Source organism: Diabrotica virgifera, chromosome 8 (genome assembly GCF_917563875.1).
Source record: "Diabrotica virgifera virgifera chromosome 8, PGI_DIABVI_V3a".
Taxonomy (NCBI): domain Eukaryota; kingdom Metazoa; phylum Arthropoda; class Insecta; order Coleoptera; family Chrysomelidae; genus Diabrotica; species Diabrotica virgifera.
This window is the reverse complement of record NC_065450.1, coordinates 26,888,518-26,910,690: the sequence shown is the minus strand read 5'-3', so window position 1 is coordinate 26,910,690 and position 22,173 is coordinate 26,888,518.

The window sequence follows — 22,173 nt, the reverse complement described above, 5'->3', positions numbered from 1 at the left end:
GCAAGTTGAATATTTTTTTGATTATAAAAGTGTACTGTACCTTTCATTTGCAATTTGCAAAAATAAAATCGATTAATTACCACGGCGTCAGGAATTTTTTTAAATAAACATTAATTTTTGGTGCTACGCGCAGGACAGCGGTGTTCAATTCACATAAGTTGATTTCCACCCAAATTTCTTCCAATCTTTATCTAATATATTATTTTCTTACTTTATATTTTGTTGTATTTTAATATTTTAATTCCACAAAAATCAAAATAGTTTTATTATTGTTTGTGAAATATTGTTTAAACAATGGCATATGTTTAAAAATAATAAACTTTTATTCTCTAAGTTAAAATATATGGACAAAGAAAGTTTTCGCTAAAAAAAGTGTTACTTCAAAGGATAGAGTATGTGTTTTTATTTTGCAATAAACAAATTTATTTATTTATATCGAAATGTAATAAAAATTCTTCTTCTTCTTCAGCCTGTGTTCGTCCACTGCTGGACATAGGCCTCTTCCATTTGCTTCCATCGGTTTCTACTCTTGGCAATTCTCATCCACTGTTTGCCCGCGACTTGTTTGATATCATCTGCCCACCTCTTCTGCGGTCTGCCTACTAATCGTAATAAAAATTAAAATGTATCAATTATTATCAAAGGCCATTGGAATGCCCAATCAGAGCAAACTATCCGCTGTCCTGCGCGTAGCACCAATAATTAATGTTTATTTAAAAAAATTCCTGACGCCGTGATAGTTACTCGATTTTAGTTTTGCAAATTGTAAATGAAAGGTACATAACAGTACACTTCTATAAGCAAAAAAAAATTCAACTTGCTATCTGCTTTATTTTCAGTCCTGTAACATTTTGAAAAAATGATTTTTTTTTTGCGAAAGCTGGATTGCAAAATTTATTTTGCAAAATCTATTAAACCGATCTTAATGAAATTTACAGTATTGTTTTACTGTATCATAAAGTTTTTCTGGATGAAATATGAAGGTCCTTAGTGTAGCACAAATGGTTGAAAAACGTAAAATGCTTTTTGTACGGTTGTTTCGCAATTATTATGTCAGTACAACTTTTCTCGGAAATGAATACTTTTAAAGTTATAATTAAAAACGAAGAAGAAAATCGAATTTTTCCTTCATTTTTTGACATTTTGATTATTTAAACAATGTTCCGGACATTTTTGAGAGGGAGGATAACTCAAATATTATTATTTATATATTTATTTATATATTTATATATTTATATATTTATATATATATATATTTATATATTTATATATTTATATATATTTATATATTTATTTACAATTTCTGCAAACAAATTTGAGTCACCTCTCAACGTCCAAATGTACTAATATTTTTACAGATGCGCCCTGGTCTACTAATTGACCATTAGCTCCGATGATGACGTTTATGTCGAAAGCGCTCAGCTAAAAAATAAATTATTTACACACTTTGACATACTATATTTTCACTTCCTTCAGAATTTGAAACTGTCCATTATAATAATGATTATGATCTAGAAGGTGAAGTGCGTATGTACAATATGTTTTTCTACTTTCGAAAGCTCTTTTGTGTTCTGCTATATGTTTGTTAAAGGTTCTTCCAGTTTGACCGATGTAATTTTTTGGACAGTCACCACATGCCAGTTTGTAAACACCACTCTGTAATTGCTTTTTCTTTTGGCTTTTATTGTTCTTAATATATTTGCGTAAGTGGTTGTTTTTTCTGAAAGATGGTGTTATTCCTTTCTTTTTATGTGTTTGACTATTTTTGTTGATATCTTGCCTGTATGTATATATAGAGCAATAGTTACTGGGTTTTGCCTCTGGTGATGGAAAGGCTAATTTCAGGGTTTTCTTATGCAATTTTTGGTTTAAAATTTTGTTTACTGTTTGTTCGTTGTAAATAATTAAAGTAAATACATGGTAAATGATGGTCACATATGCAATAATTATTCTTCTTCCTTTTTTACTCTTAGAGATCTTTATATAAGAAATAAGGAATAACATAAGTCAATTAAAAAACAGAAAATCCCCAGGACTCAATGGGATACCAAATGAACTCCTAAAATATGGAGGAGGAACCTTAATCGACAACATAGAGATCCTCTTTCAAGAAATAATATGTAGTTAGCGTATACCAGACCAGTGGAGGACGAGTATAACAATATGTACCTATACACAAGAGAGGAAACAGCAAAGACCCTAGCAACTACCGTACCATCACCTTGCTGAGCACAACTCTTAAACTTTTAACAAAAATACTTGCTAATAAAATAAATGAAGAATACACAATTAGTGAGGAACAACAAGGTTTTCGGAAAAATAAGTCCACAATAGACGCCATATTCATAGCCAGACAAATTGCTGAGAAAACACTACTGGAATACAATAAACCTGCATTTATGTGCTTTATAGATCTGACTAAGGCCTTCCATTGTGTACGATTGGAAGATGTGCTAAGATTGCTAAAGGAGAAAAATCAGTCCAACAAGATGATAAGGATAATTATTAAAGACATTAATACGAAGAACAAAACTAGAATAAAAGTCGAGAATGAACTAACATCGGAAGTAGAAATCAGCTCGGGAATCAGACAAAGGGATAGCTCAAGCCCTTTGCTTTTTTGAACATATTTATCATTTTTCGGCTATACTGAGCCGTATGTAGTGTGTATGTCTGATCCTGAATGCTTAAGGACCATTTGAAAGCTTTTTATTTATCTACTCAATACCATTGATTTGGGGTATTTGCGGTTTTCCTGTTTCTTCTTGAACCAAAGATATATACCCCCAAAAAATATGCCGTTTTGTACCTACCCAGTCCTATGGCTGGCTTATGGGTGGTCGAAAGTTACAAACTACACCGGTTCTGAATCGGCCCTGACCCTCTCTTGAAGCACAGAAAAAAAAATTTAGATCGGTGTAACTTTTCCACACACCTACACACATACATACAAACATAGTCCCTTTCTAAATAGAAATTGAGTCATACTTCTGAGCTCGGTGAATGGTACAACAGTTTTTCAAAATTAGACATGCGTTGGAATGGTAAGGATCAGTACTATCAGAAGCTGCAAAGGCCGGACTTAAATTTTCGAAATTTTTGAGAGTTTTGGGGATGAAAACGAAAAACAGACCCTAAATGGGAAGTGGAATGTGGAAAAATAGAATGTGGAAAATTCTACACCCTTGGACCAAAATAGATGATTGACATATGGATGAGCGAGATTTTTCCTAAACTTTAAGATGGGATTTGGGCCATTTTCAATTTAGTCAGATTTAGAAAATCGAAAATTCCGTGTAGGTATACAATATAATATAGTGTCGCATGTACGGGGGTTATGCGCCACTGGCGAGAACTGCCGTTCTCTGAGCTTTCGAATCCTGAGAAAACTAATAAATATTTTAAAAAGTTTAAACGCAGAATAAAAGATTACATTATTACTGAGGACCGAAAATCCCTGAAAACTTCTATAATGTTTATTTTAATAAGTTACAGGGGTGAAAATAAAAGAAAAAATTCAGTGTGATTTTTAATTGCAAATATTTCATTCAAAAGTAACTTTTTATTTATGTAAGGGACCCTAATAGCACACGACGTCCAATGGACGTCCAAAATAGGTCCATTTTTGGTCCTAACGTCCATGGACTATAAATGGACGTCCTTTGGACGTCCCATGTTGGACGTCCTTCGGAAGGAATAAATATGGACGTCCTTTGGACGTCCGACGTTGGACGTCCTTCGGACGGAATAAAAATGGACGTCCTTTGGACGTCCGACGTTGGACGTCCTTCGGAAGGAATAAATATGGACGTCCTTTGGACGTCCGACGTTGGACGTCCTTCGGACGGAATAAAAATGGACGTCCTTTGGACGTCCGACGTTGGACGTCCTTCGGAAGGAATAAATATGGACGTCCGACGTTGGACGTCCTTCGGAAGGAATAAATATGGACGTCCTTTGGACGTCCGACGTTGGACATTCTTCGGACGGAATAAAAATGGACGTCCGACGTTGGACGTCCTTCGGATGGAACAAATATGGACGTATATATACTGGACGAAATACGGACAATTCCCTAATAGCACACGACGTCATTTGGACGTCCAAAATAGGTCCATTTTTGGTCCTAACGTCCATGGACTATAAACGGACGTCCCATGTTGGACGTCCTTCGGAAGGAATAAATATGGACGTCCTTCGGACGGAATAAATATGGAAGTCCTTTGGACGTCCGACTTTGGACGTCCATACTGGACGAAATACGGACGTTTTATGAACGCTTATATTGGACACATTATACCAATTACGAGATCAAATAGCAAAATAATTCAATAAAATATTAACTTGCGTTAACTTTACGTTAATGAAATACAGTCAAACCTGTCACTAACGGCCACTAAAATGAAAGAACTATTGGCCGATATAGAAAAGTGGTCGTTATTGCCAGTTTTTGTAGCCTAGATATACAGTACAACCTGTGTTACTGGCCACCTGTACTAACGGCCAGTTTAAAAATTCCCCAAACCAATTATATCTAGACTACAAAAACTGGCAATACCGGTCACCTTTCTATATCGGCCAATAGCTTTTTCATTTTTAGCGGCCGTTACTGACAGGTTTTACTGTAATTAGTGTGGGGAATTTTTAAACTGGCCGTTAGTACAGGTGGCCGGTGTTGGCAGGGGGCCGGTAACACAAGTTTTACTGTAGTTTAAATCGATTAGATCGAAAGATTAAATCTTAATTCAAAATTGTATATTAAATTATTACAATTATAAAACTATATAGTTTAATATCCAAAACATGTTTTGATTTCATGTAATGTAATGAAAATCTTATTTGTAAATTATTGGTTACAATGTTTAACAACAGGAAATATTCAAGAATAAATAAAATAAAAGTTTCCCCTAACAACAAAACATTCCAGGAATTCTACTATCAAAGTTCTATTCCGTGAACATCTGATTAAATTATGGCTGGAAAGTTACCACAAGATATTCTATGAAAAGAGTACAATGTCCTCCTGGAGGGGTAAAATTTTCCATACTCTAAAGAGAGGCCATTTAACTATTCAATTTGCGTTCATTTTCAAATTTGCCGCGCGAGTATCTATGTAGCGTCGCGTGGTCATTGGTCATCAAGTCATCAATTATTTCATTTTCATCATAAGATAACCTAAAAATTTAGTAAAAATTTTGATTGGAAAAAAATGCATCGATAAGGGGGTGAAAAATGGAAATTAGTGGCTTTTTTTGCTGTACTCAACTGTACTGTTTTGTATGTACTAGTATGCTAGTTTTGGCTATGGCTGGATCTCTTAAACAATTATGTAAGTATTATAAAATCCGTTTTCAATTTTCTTTATGAAACGAATCATTTATGCATGTATTACCTGTAAATATTTTGATTTTTAATTGTAAAGAATAGAAAAATTACCGTTCATTTTAATTTTTTTTAGAATCAGCTGAAAGTGGTCTACAAAAAACCAGATATAACCAAAATAAAGATATAAAAAGTGTATTGGCTAATTGGAAGAAACAACATTGTCCATGCATAATAAGTTATTACTTTATAAACAAATATTAATACCTAGGAATGGAACCTGGATATAATCATCAAGAAGATAGCAGGAATCCCGACAAACAACTTAAATAAGTACAAGAATATTGAGGAAATCCTCCTCGATACTACTGGGCAAACTAGAAGATTGAAGAGGACAAAGCCTTTTGAACTAGTTTGAGTGATAGGTGATAGTGAAAAGCAGAGCATAGTGCGTGATGTGGCTGTGTATGTTAGAATAGTGCACGATCTTGTTAGATTAGATAAGAGACGCTATCGGGTAAGCTCTTCATTTTAAGAAACATTAGTAATTTAGGTTAAATTAAAATTGCTCATTGGTCAGTTATGACCAGATTGCTTTTTTTATGTTTGGCAAAAAGGGCGTAAGTCAGAATTGCACATTGCTAATGTTTTGATGATTTCTGGACCAGCAAAAAACTGTTGTAGACGTAAACTGTATGTACCAATAAAAAGAGCCGATTTTTCTGGTCCAGAAATCATCAAAACATTATCGATGTGCATTTCTGACTTAAGCCCTTTTTCCCAAACATCAGAGAATTGTAATGTACAAATTCTCCTATCTGATTTTTCATGAATTTTGTAGGAGACGAAAAACCATTTTTAGGATCATCTCCTGCTTTCACATGTAAATTTTGACATGTCTTGTAGTAAATAGATAGTTGAATTTACTACAAAACATGTCAAAAAATATATGAAAACAGGAGGTAACCATAAAAAAGTTTTTAGTCTCTCTTACAAAACTCATGAAAAAACAAATCGGAGGTATGTCACATCAGTGACTATATCCAGGGAATGTCTAAAAAATATACTTTGATGTCCCAAGAACCAAATATAACCTTTATATATATACAGGGTGTAACAAAAATACAGGTCATAAATTTAATCACATATCCTGGGACCAAAAATAGTTTGATTGGACCTAACTTACCTTAGTACAAATGTGCACAAAAGAAAAGTTACAGCCCTTTGAAGTTATATATTAATAGCACCAAGGGCCTTAGAGGCCCATGGCTTGAAAAGTTTGTTTTTTCTTCATTTTCACGTTTCTTTATGTACTGAGATCTTCTCTGGCTTGATATGTGATTTTTCTCCATTCCTTCCTCTTATTCATTTTTCTTTTCTGACCCTGTAACACCATTCTTTCCAAATCTTTTTCGACCTCTTGCTTCCATCTATTTTCCGGTCTTCCTCTTCTCTTTCTTGAAGCTATAGTGTAGTTTAGTACCCTTTTCGGAGTCCTCGTTTTTGGCATCCTTTCAATGTGACCTCGTGATCTAAGTCTCTGTGCCTTTATCACTCATTTGAAGTTACAAAATGAAAAGTGATTTTTTCCAATGTATCGAAAACAATGTGCTTTTGTGCACGTTTCAATTTAATTATTATTGTAGTACCTACCATTTAAACAACGTTTTAAAAACTTTTTTGCCTCTTATTGCTTTTTCGAAAAGTCAATTTTTATCGAAATATTGTGAATATTTGTCAAATCCACCACATATTTGTATATGGTTAAGTACGATTATGGAGACTTGGTAATAATATGCAAACTTATTTATGCTTTACATTTTTAGGTATATTTTGAACCATATTAAAAAAGAAGCCAGACTCGATAAAACGTGCCTTATCGAAAAAATACAAAGAGGCAAAAAAGTTTTGAAAACACTCTGTTTAACTAATGGTACCTCAGTAATAGTTTAATTGGAACATACAACATTTGGGGGGTTTAAAGGAACAAAACCCCCATAAAATTTTTACGTGGACATATTAAAAAAGAAGTCGCAACTCGATAAAAACTGCCTTATCTGAAAAATACTAATAATGGTACCACAATAATAAAATTGAATTGGAACATACACAAAAGTTTGGGAGGATTTAAGGGATCAAAACCCCCATAAAATTTTTATGGGGTGCACAAATTTCACCATAATTTTTCTTTAAGATATTCCTGCCATAATAATGCCACATGTCACATGTCCATTTTCAATAAAAAATCGCTAATAGTTTTCGATATAATCGAAAAAATCCATTTTCATTTTGTAATTTCAAAGGGCTGTAACTTTTTATGTGCATATTTGTACAAGGTAAGTTAGGTTCATTTGAACTATTTTTGGTCCCAGAATAATGTGATTTAATTTATGACCTGTATTTTTGTTACACCCTGTATATACAGCCCATTACGCACCACCTTAAAAATTGGGCATTTTTGATGTCTCGAATTTCCTAAACCTGTTGTTGCATCTAAGTGATTTTTTTTATAATATTCTAGCCTAGGCCCTAGAATATGTTACCTCCTTATGCTTGTCATGCACAGGGAGCTATACTGTAATATATATTATATCACATTACTATAGAGAGCGATATGATATAATATACATATATTACAGCATGACAAGCTTAAGGAGGTAACCTATAGCCTAGGCTATAATATTATAAAAACATCACTTAGATGGGACAACAGGTTTAGGAAATACGAGACATCAAATATACCCCATATTTAAGGTGGTGCGTTAATTTATTGGAGAAGTGTATTGTAATTTAATGTAAATACTGTAATATACAATAATTGTAATTTGATATAAGATGAAATATAAGTTCCTTAAAAAATATATTTTTTATTTCCCACAATACATTCTCCACAGGTCTAAATATCGTCGCTAGACGTCCACCGAATGACCTTCCAGGACGTTAGATGGATGTTCAGCAGCAAGACATTGGACCAAACTGGGACATCCTATGAATGCCCAAATGACGTCCACCGAACGTCCCCTCCGACGTTAGGTGGACCTCCATTGGACGTTTAACAACTTGGCCTTTGGACCAAAATTGGACGTCCTGTTAAGGTCCAATTCACGTCCCCTAGGACGTCCGATTAAGGTCCAATTCACGTCCCCTAGGACGTCCGATTAAGGTCCAATTTACGTCCGATTAAGGTACAATTTACGTCCGCTTAAGGTCCCATTTACGTCCGATTAAAGTCCAATTTACGTCCGATTAAGGTCCAATTTACGTCCGATTAAGGTCCAATTTACGTCCGATTAAGGTCCAATTTACGTCCGATTAAGGTCAAATTTACGTCCTATTAAGGTCCAATTTATGTCCGATTAAGGTCCAATTTACGTCCGATTAAGGTCCAATTTACGTCCGATTAAGGTCCAATTTACGTCCCCTAGGACGTCCGATTAAGGTCCAATTTATGTCCGATTAAGGTCCAATTTACGTCCGATTAAGGTCCAATTTACGTCCCCTAGGACGTCCGATTAAGGTCCAATTTGCGTCCGATTAAGTTCCAATATACGTCCCCTCGGACCTTAGATGGACGTCCAATGGACGTTCGGTAGCGCGACATTTGGACCAAAATAGGACGTATAAAGGACGTTCCTCGGACGAAAACGGACGTCCAAAGGACGTCCCTAAAGTCCGTGAAGGACGTCCAATGGACGTCCATTGGACGTCCTTGTGCTATTAGGGGACTTTCGGTCCTCGGTAATGAAGTAGTCTTTCATTCTGCGTTTAAATTTTCCAAAAATACTTATTAGTTTTCTCAGAATTCGAAAAAACTAATTACATTTAAAATACATTGAAAATTTTGACAGGCATCAAAATTTTGCATTTTGTTCCTTTCCCCTTAAACTGTAAAATTTGTGAAAAATGTTTATTTCGTAAACGAAATAAATAAAAAAGTTCTTGAGACATAAGATTTTAAAAAATAATAAATATTTCTCCTTCACATGCACCATAACAAATCAAGTCATGTAGCGAAATCATCAATCTGGTTTGAAATAATTATTTCAATGATTCAACCAACATTAAAACTTGTTCAGGTGTTTCGATTGTTATTGTGGTCCAGTATTGTACTGGTTCGTCTGAAGGTAAAATCAAAAACCAGATTTACTCTCGTCGTTGTAGTTCAGGTTTTAATGACAGGATTGGGTTAAGTTTTTCTAGAGAAAAGTATACACTTTATTACTTTACATTATATTATAATAATTATTATTATACACACATTTTTTTATAATTTCCTCTTTTAATAGTAAATGTAAGAAGAATTGGATCTTATTATAAAATCTATAAATAATTGAAATAATACTAGTCCAGGCTGTATGCTCGCCCCCGTTAGGTAAACTAATCAGATTCCTTTTTTTTTGCAAACTTACTCAAAAAGAGATCCTTGTAATAAATCAACAGGGTGCTAGTCGGTACCGCGGTCGAAAAATTGTTGAAACAATTTTTAAACAAATTCACAAATATCAATTTTTTCACTTCGGACATTGTTTTTTTTTAGAATCTTTGGGTTATTCATGGGTTATTCTCAGTAAAAAAAAAAGTATGTTGTGATTTTTTTCTAAAATTGATTGTTGTCGAGTTATACGCGATTTAAAATTTAAACTCAGTTAAAAATTATTATTATGAAAGCCAGAAAGTGGCCAAATCAACGTTTAAAGCCCCCCTACAAGATCCTGAAGAAATTGTTGTCATTATTTTATTACAAAGCTGTTATTTTTAATTATTAACAATGAGCGCTAAATGCGTATGGAGCGCCGCGCCGCCGCTCAATAGAGTGCGGGAGAGATGCACCAGTGCACGGCTGCGGCCGGGCCGCGCATATCTCACATTCTATTTAACGGCCGCCTCAATACGCGCTTAGCGCTAATTGTTAATTACAAATAGCAGCTTTGTAATAAAATAGTGACAAAAATTTCTTCAGGATCTTGTGGGAGTCTTTAAACTTTGATTTGGTCACTTTCTGATTTTCATAATTATATTTTTTAACCGAGTTATTAAGCCTTGAAAATAACCATTTTCGCGTTTTTAAAATTATAAACCGCGTATAACTTGACAACAATCAAATTTAGAGAGAAATCACAACAGATCTTTTTTGCTCAGCAAAAACCCAAAGATTGTAATAAAATTGTCCGAAATGAAAAAAATTATTTTTTAAATTTATTTAAAAAAAATTGTTTAAAGAATTTTCTGACCGAAGTACCGCCTGGCACCCTGTAGATTTGTTACAAGGACCTCTTTTTGAATATCTAAGCTTGTGCAAAAAAACGAATCAGAATAATTTACCTAACGGGGGCGAGCATACAGCCTGAACTAAACAGGGTAATCAACTTTCGTGATAAAGTTCGTTTTATCTGTTATTATAAGATAACCAATTCCTGATGTTCCTGGATACCTGGGTTCTGATGGCGTATTCGTGTTCATCAACCGCAAAGACCCCTCGAGTAATATATTTACATGAATTTAGTGTCGGAAAGCCTCGAAATTCCAGAATATGAAGTGCATATCAGTCACCCTTGACACTCTGTACCTACTACGAGAGTCGGTTTTGATGTCATATTCGTATTCAGCCACCCCATACATCCCCCGAGTAATCTGATTGTAACAAATTAGTGCCTTTAACCATCGAAACTCCAGAAGATGACGTGTCTCAGCAGTGACCCTGGGCACCAGATACTCCGGGGGTCTGTTATGATGACGTATTCGTGCTCGGCGATCCCAATTGAGTGTCGAAAACCCTCGAAACTCTAGATGACGTGCTCTAGCAGTAACCTTGCGCACCAGGTGCTTCGAGTGTCGTTTTTAATTGCGTATTCGTATTCAGTGACCCCAAAAATCCCCCGATTAACAAATTCTGGCCCTTAATATACTGATTTTGACATGTTTATGTTTATGTTGACTTTTGGATACATGATATGCACTTTAAAATGCAATTATGCATTTCCACCCATTTTGCTATTGTAGACGTTTTCCTGACGTCATCCTGAACACAATGCAAAAAGTTGTCCCTAGGTGCTATATTTAACAATCAATTTATTTTGTGCTAAATGCTCTGGTCTATTGTGTCCCATTTAAAATAATAAATGGATTATGACAAAATATTATTTTGTATAATTAAACTGGTAATTCTTCTTTTAATTCTAATTAAAAGTTTATTTATTAAAATTGAAAGGGTAATTAAATCTAAGGCGCATAAATCAGAAAATTTATTGTTTTAATTTTTCAAATTGATTTGTCATATCAATTTACTATTTTAACTCGGAATAAGCGACAAAATTGGCTTATTTTGCACACTATAATAGATAGAGACAGCTAAACCGCATACACAGCATAGCACCAAATATAATAATGTAGGTAAGTGAATTAAATACGTGTTATTATGAAGGACAAAAAAGGCATCTCATCCTATAGTCGGTTCGCTAAACTCAGACACAATTGGCTAGTAATTTTAGTAGGTAGGTAATTTTTTGTTTTTGACCAATTTTGCCAAAATTGGCAAAATTACTAACTATTTAGTAATTATTAACTAATTAGTAAGTATTTTTTATCAATTTTACCAAATTGGCATAATTACTTACTAAAATAACTAGCCAAGTGTGTCTGAGTTTAGCGAACCGACTATAACAACCAATAAATATTACATATATGCAGCCTGTTTCATATTGCAGGGCGTATACGCTCTACGTTGTTGTCAAAGCGTAAATTAATTATATCTGTTTATCCCATCTACATATCTAGTCCTGTCGCCAGGGGAAGGGGGTACAACGGCCTCCTTAATTCAGATGGACTTACCCAAGTTTTTTTTATGTATTTTGACCCGTAGAACACGAATTTTTTGGGCAACAGTTGATAGATGTCGATAAGATTGTTATAAACAAAGAACTTGAGGAATTACATAACAGCGATTTTTGGCAAAACAAAACATTCTTTTGTATTTTTTGGGTGATTCTAAGTAAAAAATGTTCTTACAAGTTTTTTCGTAGGATGCATAGTTTTCGAGATAAACGCGATTGAACTTTAAAAAAAATCAAAAAATTGCAATTTTTGAACCCGAATAGCTTTTGATTAAAAAATAAAATAGGTATTCTGCTTACCGCATTTGAAAGTTCAAGTCAAATTCTATCGGTTTTGATTATTTTCACTGCTAAAATTTTTTTATTGTTAAACAGAGCTATAAACACATAGTGCTTAAATGATGTTTTCGATGCATTTCTTATTTAAAATCGAACGAGTAGGCGCGCATATAGACAATTTCTACGTAGATTATCTACATTAAAACGCATGCATGGGCACGGGAAACACTATGTGTTTATAGCTTTGTTTAACAATAAAAGTATTAATTTTTAGCAATGCAAATAATCAAAACCGATAGAATTTGACTTGAAGTTTCAAATGCAGTAAGCGAAATTGCTATTTTATTTTTTAATAAAAAGTTATTCGGGTTCACACATTGCAATTTTTCGATTTTTTGAAAGTTCAACCGCGTTTATCTCAAAAACTAGGTATATATTGTTCCGAAGCTATTTCGTTGTGGCATTTTTACAATCAACTATTTTCAATGGGAAATAAGCCACAATTTTATAAAAAAAAATGATTTTATTAACGTTTCGAAGCCCAAATCGGGTTTCGTTGTCAAAATACAAAATACTACTCTATTTTAGTAGTATTTTGTATTTTGACAACGAAACCCGATTTGGGCTTCGAAACGTTAATAAAATCATTTTTTTGATAAAATTGTGGCTTATTTCCCATTGAAAATAGTTGATCGAAAACTATGCATACTACGAAAAAACTTGTAAGAACAATTTTTGATTAGAATCACCCAAACAATACAAAAAATGTTTTGTTTTGCTAAAAATCACTGTTATGTAATTCCTCAAGTTCTTTGTTTATAACAATCTTATCGACATCCGGATCAACTGTTACCCATAAAAAATTCGTGTTCTATGGGTCAAAATACATAAAAAACTTGGGTAAGTCCATCTGAATAAAGGAGCCCGTTGTACCCCCCCCCCTGACTACAGGACTAATCCTTTAATCTTCTGCATTTTTCATATTTTTAAGTGCGGTTGCATGAAAATTTGGATTTAATTTCTACTTTCCCTCCACTTTAAAGTTAAATATGTAGATATCGTTTGTTGCTTTTACTTGGGGGGTGGTAGTCACCCCTTCTAGGGAGTGAAAAAAATTAACTACCTAAGCAACTTTTGTTCTATAGAGTTTTTTTTATCTAAGTCAATACTTTTCGAGTTATTTGTGAGCGAAAGCGTTTATTTTTCAACAAAAAAAAAACAGCTTTTCGGGCTGTTTTTCGCAAATACCTGAAAAAGTAAGTATTTTATTGAAAAAAATATTTATCTAACTCAGAAATGTAGCTTATAAAAAATGGAAAAAGAAATGAAAAAAATTGTTCTTATTCGTCAAATTCCAAATCGAATACCTACTTCAACCAAAAAATGAAGCACTTTATGAATGAAATGTTTAAAAAAGCTTTATTTCTGTTTTTTTTTTACAAGAGTTATTAGAGTCAAAACTAAGCGAGTTACGCTCAAAATAAAGATGGCCTCTTTTTTTGTAATAAAACTCGTAAAAATCTTCCCCTGTCTAGCACCCCAAAAGTAATTAATCATTGTCGCCTTAAAATTTACTTAATTTTTGTATTTTTTATATGACCTGTAAGTTTCACAACATGTTCAAAGTGCTTATATTTTTGAAAGGGTTTCTTATTGCTCATATCTTAACCAATTTGTGTCTTACAGAAAAACAAAATAAAACCAAAATATTTATAAAAGCCAAACCTACATTTTTTTACTCTCGTATCACTAATATTATTTTTTATTTGGAAAAAAGGGCAGTTTTACAAATTTAAAGGCCAACTTTATTTAGAGCATAACTCGTTTAGTTTTGATGTTAGAAACTTTTATAAAAAATAAAAATAAAGCTTTTTTAAAATATTTAAAAAAAAAAATAATGAGTTTCCCCGAAAAAATATTCATTTTTTGGGTATTTCACGTTGAATTATCCAATTTTGAATTTGACGAATAAAAGCAATTTCTCATGAACTACAACTTTGTTGGTTCGATAGACTTGCGAAAGACCGCCTGAAAACGTGTTTTTTTGTTGAAAAATAAACATTTTCACTCGCAAATAAGTCGAAAAGTATGGACTTTTCGTGTCGTTAAAACTCTATAGAACAAAAGTTGATTAGATTTAGTCAATTTATCCATTTCCGGATTTATCTTGAACTTAGATTTTTTCGACCCCGAGAAGGGATGATTTTCACCGACCAAGTAAAAACAACCAACAGCACAAGTGCAAATTTGAAGTGGAGTGTAAGTAGAACTTCAATCCAAATGTTCAAGCCTATCCGTTGTGACGATGTCAATTACACTCAAAAATGGTCATTTACTGAGCTAAAAGCGTACCTAAATTAATTATCTGTTTATTCCGTATATCCTTGCATCTTCTGCATTTTTCATATTTTTTTAAGTGCGGTTTAATAGTGCATGCATTGTTATTTCATGAACTTGGGTTGTTATTTCTTACGGGACATATCTAAGCCTGTTTAAAATTTAAACTTGTGTTTACCTCGGTTTTCAGTAGAAATAGTAAAACTGTATGATACGAAGTATAACAAACGAAAAAAAAAACATTGGCCAATAAACAGTAAAAATATAGTTGAAATAACGAAAATTTCGTAAAAATACATTCAAAAAGTACATAATTCTGCATAATTATGTGATTAATGTTTATTAATCTCAAAATGTACAGTCAGAAGATACAGAATCACATTCGTTTAGTTGCCTTTGCATTGCTGGCAGTTATTTGAATAAAAAAGTGTGAAATGACGCATATTACATGATTCTGGCGATTGTTGCGTATGTACGGGCGGTTGTACATAAGTACTAGGTTCTGAATATTGTACGTCAAAAAGAAAATGTACCTACTGTTCATCAGTAATTTCAAAAGTTCCTTATAATTTGAAATTTCAAAAATATGCTTGTAAAATAAAATTTTCGAATTTCTTTCGGCCAAATTGGATCCACTATTTTGTTTTTCAAAAAAATAATGTTAGATTTGTAATCAGCGAACTTCAACTACCTACCAAATTGACAAAAAAAAAATGCGTTTTGATTGATATTTTTATTTTCTTACAGCCATGTTGGATCCGCCATTTTGTTTTTCAAAAAAACTAGTGTCAGATTCGTAATCGGCTATGCCAAAAACCCTTAGTAGTAGGTACAGTCATTCAAGCAATTCACCTCGCAATTCTAAAAACCTTCATGGATTTGTTTGAAATTTTGACAGTAGCTCAAAAATGATGCAAATAACAAACCTGACTTAGTACCAATGTATGCTTCCACCCCGGGGGTGAATGTCAATAATTTCCGAGTTATTCGCGATTGAAAATTCCAAAAAAAAAACGTTATCAACAGTTTTCGGAAATAAATCGAAAATTACGTATTTTCACGAAAAAATCATTCTCATCAAAGTTGAAACTTATAAAAAACAAAGAAACTAGTCAGTTTTAATTAAATTTTTTAGATTAAGAAACTTATCAGTCACTGAAAACGAATTTTTTGTTTTTTGTACATTTATGCAAAGATTTGAGCTCAAATAAGGGAAAAATGATTAATTTTTCATAGAAAATGTAACTAAACATTTTTAAAGTACTCTTTTAAGCCTTCAAAATATGCTTTGAATAAGCTTTGCCCCAATATATCAATCAATGCTTTAATAAAAGCCTCTAGCATTAGCATAAAAATTAAGCAAGTTATGACGATTATTTCATTCATAGGAGATTCTGACCAATAGAAAGCTACAGCAATCTAAATTAAATCGATAATTTTTGATTATTTATTTTCGATATACAGAAATCTGAATTAAATCGATAATTGCCCGTCGTTAAGTATATTACGTCAGATGCCCTTCGTTGCTACGAAAAAATACATTCAGTGACATTAATGACAATTAATGTTTTAAAAATTATAAAAGTGATGACTTTCAATCGTCAAATATTTATAAAAACTTTGTGTTTAATTGTACTAATTTGTACTTACATAAATAAATTACAATAAAATTTTGGTTTTGAACAGTTTTATTCATGAAATAATCGCAACAAATTGCACTCGACCTCTGAAATTAATATAGAATTTTTGCTCTCGTGACACTTTGACATAATTTCACTCGCCTTCGGCTCGTGAAATTAAAACTGACAAAGTGTCACTCGGGAAAAATTCAATAATTTCAGAGCTCTTGTGCAATTACTACTGATAATTTTTGGTAATTGAACGTCGTTAAGTATATTACGTCAGATGCCCTTCGTTGCTACGAAAAAATACATTCAGTGACATTAATGACAATTAATGTTTTAAAAATTATAAAAGTGATGACTTTAAACCGTAAAATATTTATAACAACTGTGTGTTTAATTTGTACTTACATAAATAAATTACAATAAAATTTTGGTTTTGAACAGTTTTATTCATGACATAATCGCAACAAATTGCACTCGAACTCTAAAATTAATATAGAATTTTAGAACTCTTGTGCAATTACTACTGAAAATTATTTAAGTTAAAAAATTGACGGTAAAATATACACTGTGTCTAGGTACACGCTAACGTGTACGCAAATAAAAAAAGTTAATTACACGCGAAACGTCATCAAGTCAGTGACGTCACTATTTAGCGTGCACTGTTGATAACTGTCTTTTTGCATACACGCTAAATAATTGATAATACCGCGAGTGAGGTTAGAATTTGTCTAATCGCGTTGTGTTTACATTTTTATATTGATTATAGTAAAGAGATTTCATATTTTTTTACTTGTTTATTGTTTGTTTTTAAATTAATTATGGAGTGTGGACAATCATTTAGTTCTTTTAATGAGTTTAACAACATTTTAAAACAGTATGAAAAAGATAAGAGACAAAAATTCGTGATTAATATTGTAGCAGAAGTATTAAGATAAAATATACAGGGCGATTAATTAGTGTCATAAAGCTCAGTAGATCCGCTATACTCGCTATAGTAATAGATAGCAATAAAAGTTAGTAACAAAAATTGTAGCAAACTTTGAGCTTCATATTAAAAAATAGGTCAGAACGTTACAGGGCGTTCGATAACATAGTGGCAGACAAACTTTTGTTTTTTTTAATGGAACACCCTATGTTTTATTTTATGTTCGAAATCTTCTTAACGTCCCCATTACAAAAATATAAAGGTTTATTATGTTATACAGGATATTTACAAAGTTATAACTAATTTTCTATGAAAATCGTAACAAGTTCAACTCCCTGTATAAATAGAAATAAACACAACATTGATTTATAAACTGGTATAATTTACTACATATAAAAATTATTTTTTTTATGGATGCTATACAATATGCAACTTCTCTCACTACTTACATACATACATTCAAAACGAACAATACCTCAGGCAGTGAGAAATATTTTTTCTCACGGGTTCTCCTACGATCTTTCATACTATGATCGCCGTTTCCATGGTAACATGCACAATACAAACACAATTAATGTTGTCAAATAAATGTGTTAAAGCAAAACTTACCAGGAATTGCCTTTCAAAACTGTTAAAAAATAACTTAATTAGAATTCAAAAAAATAAGGTATATAAATTTTAAGAATAATAAATACCTACATGTATATTATGTATCTTATTTTAATTTATGCATATAATTTACGTAAAAGCACCTAAATTATTTAATTTTGAAGTTTGAATTCTTGACAAATTCGCATCCATAGAAAAAGCACAGTGTACAACACATGAGAAAATTACATATTTCTCCCTCGCTTGATTTGCGGCCTTCGGCTCGTGCCAAGAAACTTCTGCGCTCGTGAGAAATATATCTTTTTTCTCACTTGCTGTACAATATACTATTAACTGTATTTTGTACATGTCATGTCAACTAAATATTTATTTTGCTAACCTTAAATACTTTTATACTATACACATTGATTTATTACAATTAAGTTTGAAACATCTGAATAGTTCTGCTTCCCTTCCCCTTCGCTTAATAACAAATATTTTTTATCAAACAAACACTAAACATATCAAAATAGCGCGTACCAAAATATACAGTCAATGTACACGCTAAATAATGACGTCGCTGCTGGCTTGATGAAGTTTAATTCGCGTGTACTTAACTTTTTTATTTGCGTACACGTTAGCGTGTACCTAGACACAGCGTAAAACATATGCCATATGGGGCAAAATTAATATTAATCATACCCCATGTAAAATTAACTTTATTTATGTTCCAGTAACACGTTCCAAAAGTTTAAATAATTTAGAACAATTACGTTTTGAAAAACCTTCAACGTAGGTAATTACGTTTTAAGTAAATTTTTATTTTTTCGATTTTTAAAAAAATACGTTATTTTTTCAAAATATCTCAAAAGCTATTGGATTTCTTAATCCAATTAAGTGTCCTGATCAAAAATTTTGCTTTTTTTTACTGAAAATTTTGCTTGTTTTAACTCACTTAGCTTATAAATTATTCGAGATATAAGCGTTTAAAGTATTGGTTTCAATGCAAAGGGAGCGTCTTTTTAGCCATTTACCATTAAAATTCTCTGAAAAAATGGGTCTAGAAAGATTGCAACTCTCATGATCTTACAGCTTATGAAATTCCCTACAAAATGATGTGTGGGTGAATGCAAAAAGCTTAAAGGGAAGCTTATAGGTACGAAAGTAATTCCGAAGTGAATGAACAATATACGCTTTTAAAGGTTTATGACCACCTTTTCGGCATTTGGCACCACAGTGTGATGGTGCTGGATTTAATTATAAAAATTATAAATATGCCAGGAAATGAATCAATAAACCTATCAAATTTTTGCAGTTGGATTAATCTCACTAAAACTTTTTGTATTCGATTTGTAAGAGCCTTAGGAAATTTTGTGAACAAAAATTTCACGAATATGATGATGACGAAATGAAAATTGTATTATTGGAAAAGTAAAATGCATTTCGAAATGATGAAAATAACAAATTTGTAATTCTTAAATAATTGATCGAAATGAGTCTAATTTTGCTACCTTTTAGTTTGTAGGGTCGCTGAACACTAATATCACGTTAGTGATGATCACTGAGGCACCTGGTGCCAAGGATGGGCCGCTTCTCCTAAAGTTTTATCGAAATGTGATACAAAGTCAATGCAGACTCATTAATCGGCGGGTTTTTGGGGTTGCTGAATGCTCATATCATGTCGGCGATGGTCTCAGACACCTCGTTCCCATAATGGGTATGTTCTATAGTTTTATGGTAATTCGATACAAAATCAGTACAAACTCAGTCATAACTATAGGTGGTTTTTCATTCATTACTCGGGGGTTTTTAGGGATGCCGTAATTTGCTAAAATTACTCCTTCGTCTTTGCAAGTCTCTCTCATGTTTGTACATGTTAGTAGATGGTGTGATTCTGAACCACACCATAGTAGCAGCTATCAACCTCCTAGTATCCCCATGTTCTCGGGTTGCTAGTACAATCTGTTTCGAATCTGTTCGCTTTCCATTTCAGGTGAGAAAATTTGTATCCAGCTACCATTTTCCCTATTAGAATAGCCATGATGATTGCTAACCTCCTTCGCAGAGAATGCACGCAGAGAAGAAGACCATTTTTCCTGTAAGCGCAAAATGTTTTATACTAGCTGACGCTTGCCATAGCTTTATTCAGCGTATTTCAAGCTCTTCCTGGACGGACATTAATTTTTTCAGAAAGATGTTCTGAAACCTTAGCCTCCTTGACTGAGTTTGGTGGTCATATAAGAAGTATCTTCGTATCTTTGATCCGAAGTTACCTCTGACGTGACCTGTTTTCTAATGGGTCGACGATTTCAACTATGAGGTAGTCATCTTTGATGGATTTCGACTTCAGATAACCCGATATTATATGGACTGTTTAATGAAGAGCAACGTCGACATTTGTATTTATAAATTCCTTGACGACAATATGATAAAACATAATGCTACGATAGAGGTGCGGAGACTATGTGGTCGTGCTCAACATTTTGTATTATGTATTTTGCAGATTATGTTATTTCCTGCGCTTACTGTTTTCTTGGCCTTTTGACAATAGTATCAGTAAGACACAGTGGTGTCATCGTGTGGGAACGCGTGGGAACGCCGTTCCCGCACTGGTTAAGAAAAGAAAAAAAAAATAATAGATAATTTAGGTTTTGTAAACAAAAATTAGCAGTGCGTTGCGGCACTGCGTTCCCGCACTGCTAATTTTGCCATGACACCACTGGTAAGACATAATTCCATCCAAACGTATGCCGAAGTATTTTGGCGTTTCGTTGTAATCTAGGATCTGGCCTCGCTATTCCACCTCTAGAGTTAATCGAGTATGATTGTTACGAATGTGGAAAGCTCACACCTATGTTTTTGCGGGATTGAGTGTCAGATGGATTTCATCATAGTATAGTGTTAAGTCTTACAGAACATTTGGTAGTTTTTCATATACTTCATTGAAGTTTCTTCCCCAAGCTATTGGTTTATGGGACGTTAGTGTATATAAAGTATGGAATCGGCTCGAGGACACTTACCTAGGTTAGCCCATTTTTTTGGTTCTTCCACCGACTGTTCCTGGACTAAATGTTATGTGGAAACGTCTGGTCTGGAGAAGGCATTTCACTAACCACGTGAAGTTTCGTTGAATTTAGTTAACAGTCGTTAATAGTTAACTGTGTAGTTAACTATAGGCGGAATCCTATGATAGTCATGGGAGACATTTAGGTCTACGAACATTATCCCTGTTTTCTCTTTTTATTCAAAATCATCATCAGTGTGTTGGTTAGGGTTAAGAGTTTGGCTATATCAGGGCTTTCCGGGTCTGAACCATGCTTCTTCTGGATTAATTTAGTCTCCACAAATTCAGCGTCACGGTTCAGTATTATTATTTCTTGAAAAGGTAACACAAGAGAGAGATAGGTCTAAACCTCTTTGTATCCAGCAGATCCTTCTCTGATTTAAAGGGCGACAACTATGAATTTCGTCCATATTATTGAAATTTGTAATGTACTGATGCAGCAAATCATCATTCGTACAAGCCACCCTACGGTTATTGGTCCAAAGTTCTTTATTTAGGTTTTTCGTATTTCGTCCAGACCACCTTCTTTATTATCTTACATTTAGTGGATCGTGCCTTTCATCTCCTCCTGACAAGAAGAGATAGATACCTAGAACTCCACTTTCACAGTGTTCTTTCTTGATATCAATATACTATTTGTCAGGAGACTTTGGGCTATCTGATCGAATGTGAGTTCTGTCAGGTTGGGGGCAGGGACAGAGAGATGGATTTCGAATCAACCGAAAGTTATAGATTTTAAGCAAGGGTGTAGGTACAATCACTACAATCTATCATATTTGATATCTTGGAGTGAATTTGATGTGATATCATATTTTATTTTTGTTTTCTGATCCTAAAACAGAACTTTCGGGTTTCTCTATTTATTTGAAAAAGCAAATTTGGTAATTTTCGTCTTTTTCCTTTATTAACTAGAAGAAATCTTTAATTTATCGTGGATTGTTGAGATATTTTCCGCCTATTCTTATTTCTATTTATCCTTTCTTGAAAACACGTATGATGTGATTAACCCATTTTAATGATATTTTCTTTTTTTGTCTTATTCCTCCATTCATATAAGTATAAGTAATATATTTATTGTTCCTGTAGCCAGAACATTTTATTTTTGGTTGTTAATTTTCTTTTCCAATGTAGCCGTCTTAACTTTTATCAACAATTCATTTAACAGGATACATAATATTACCTTTTAACACTTCTAAAATG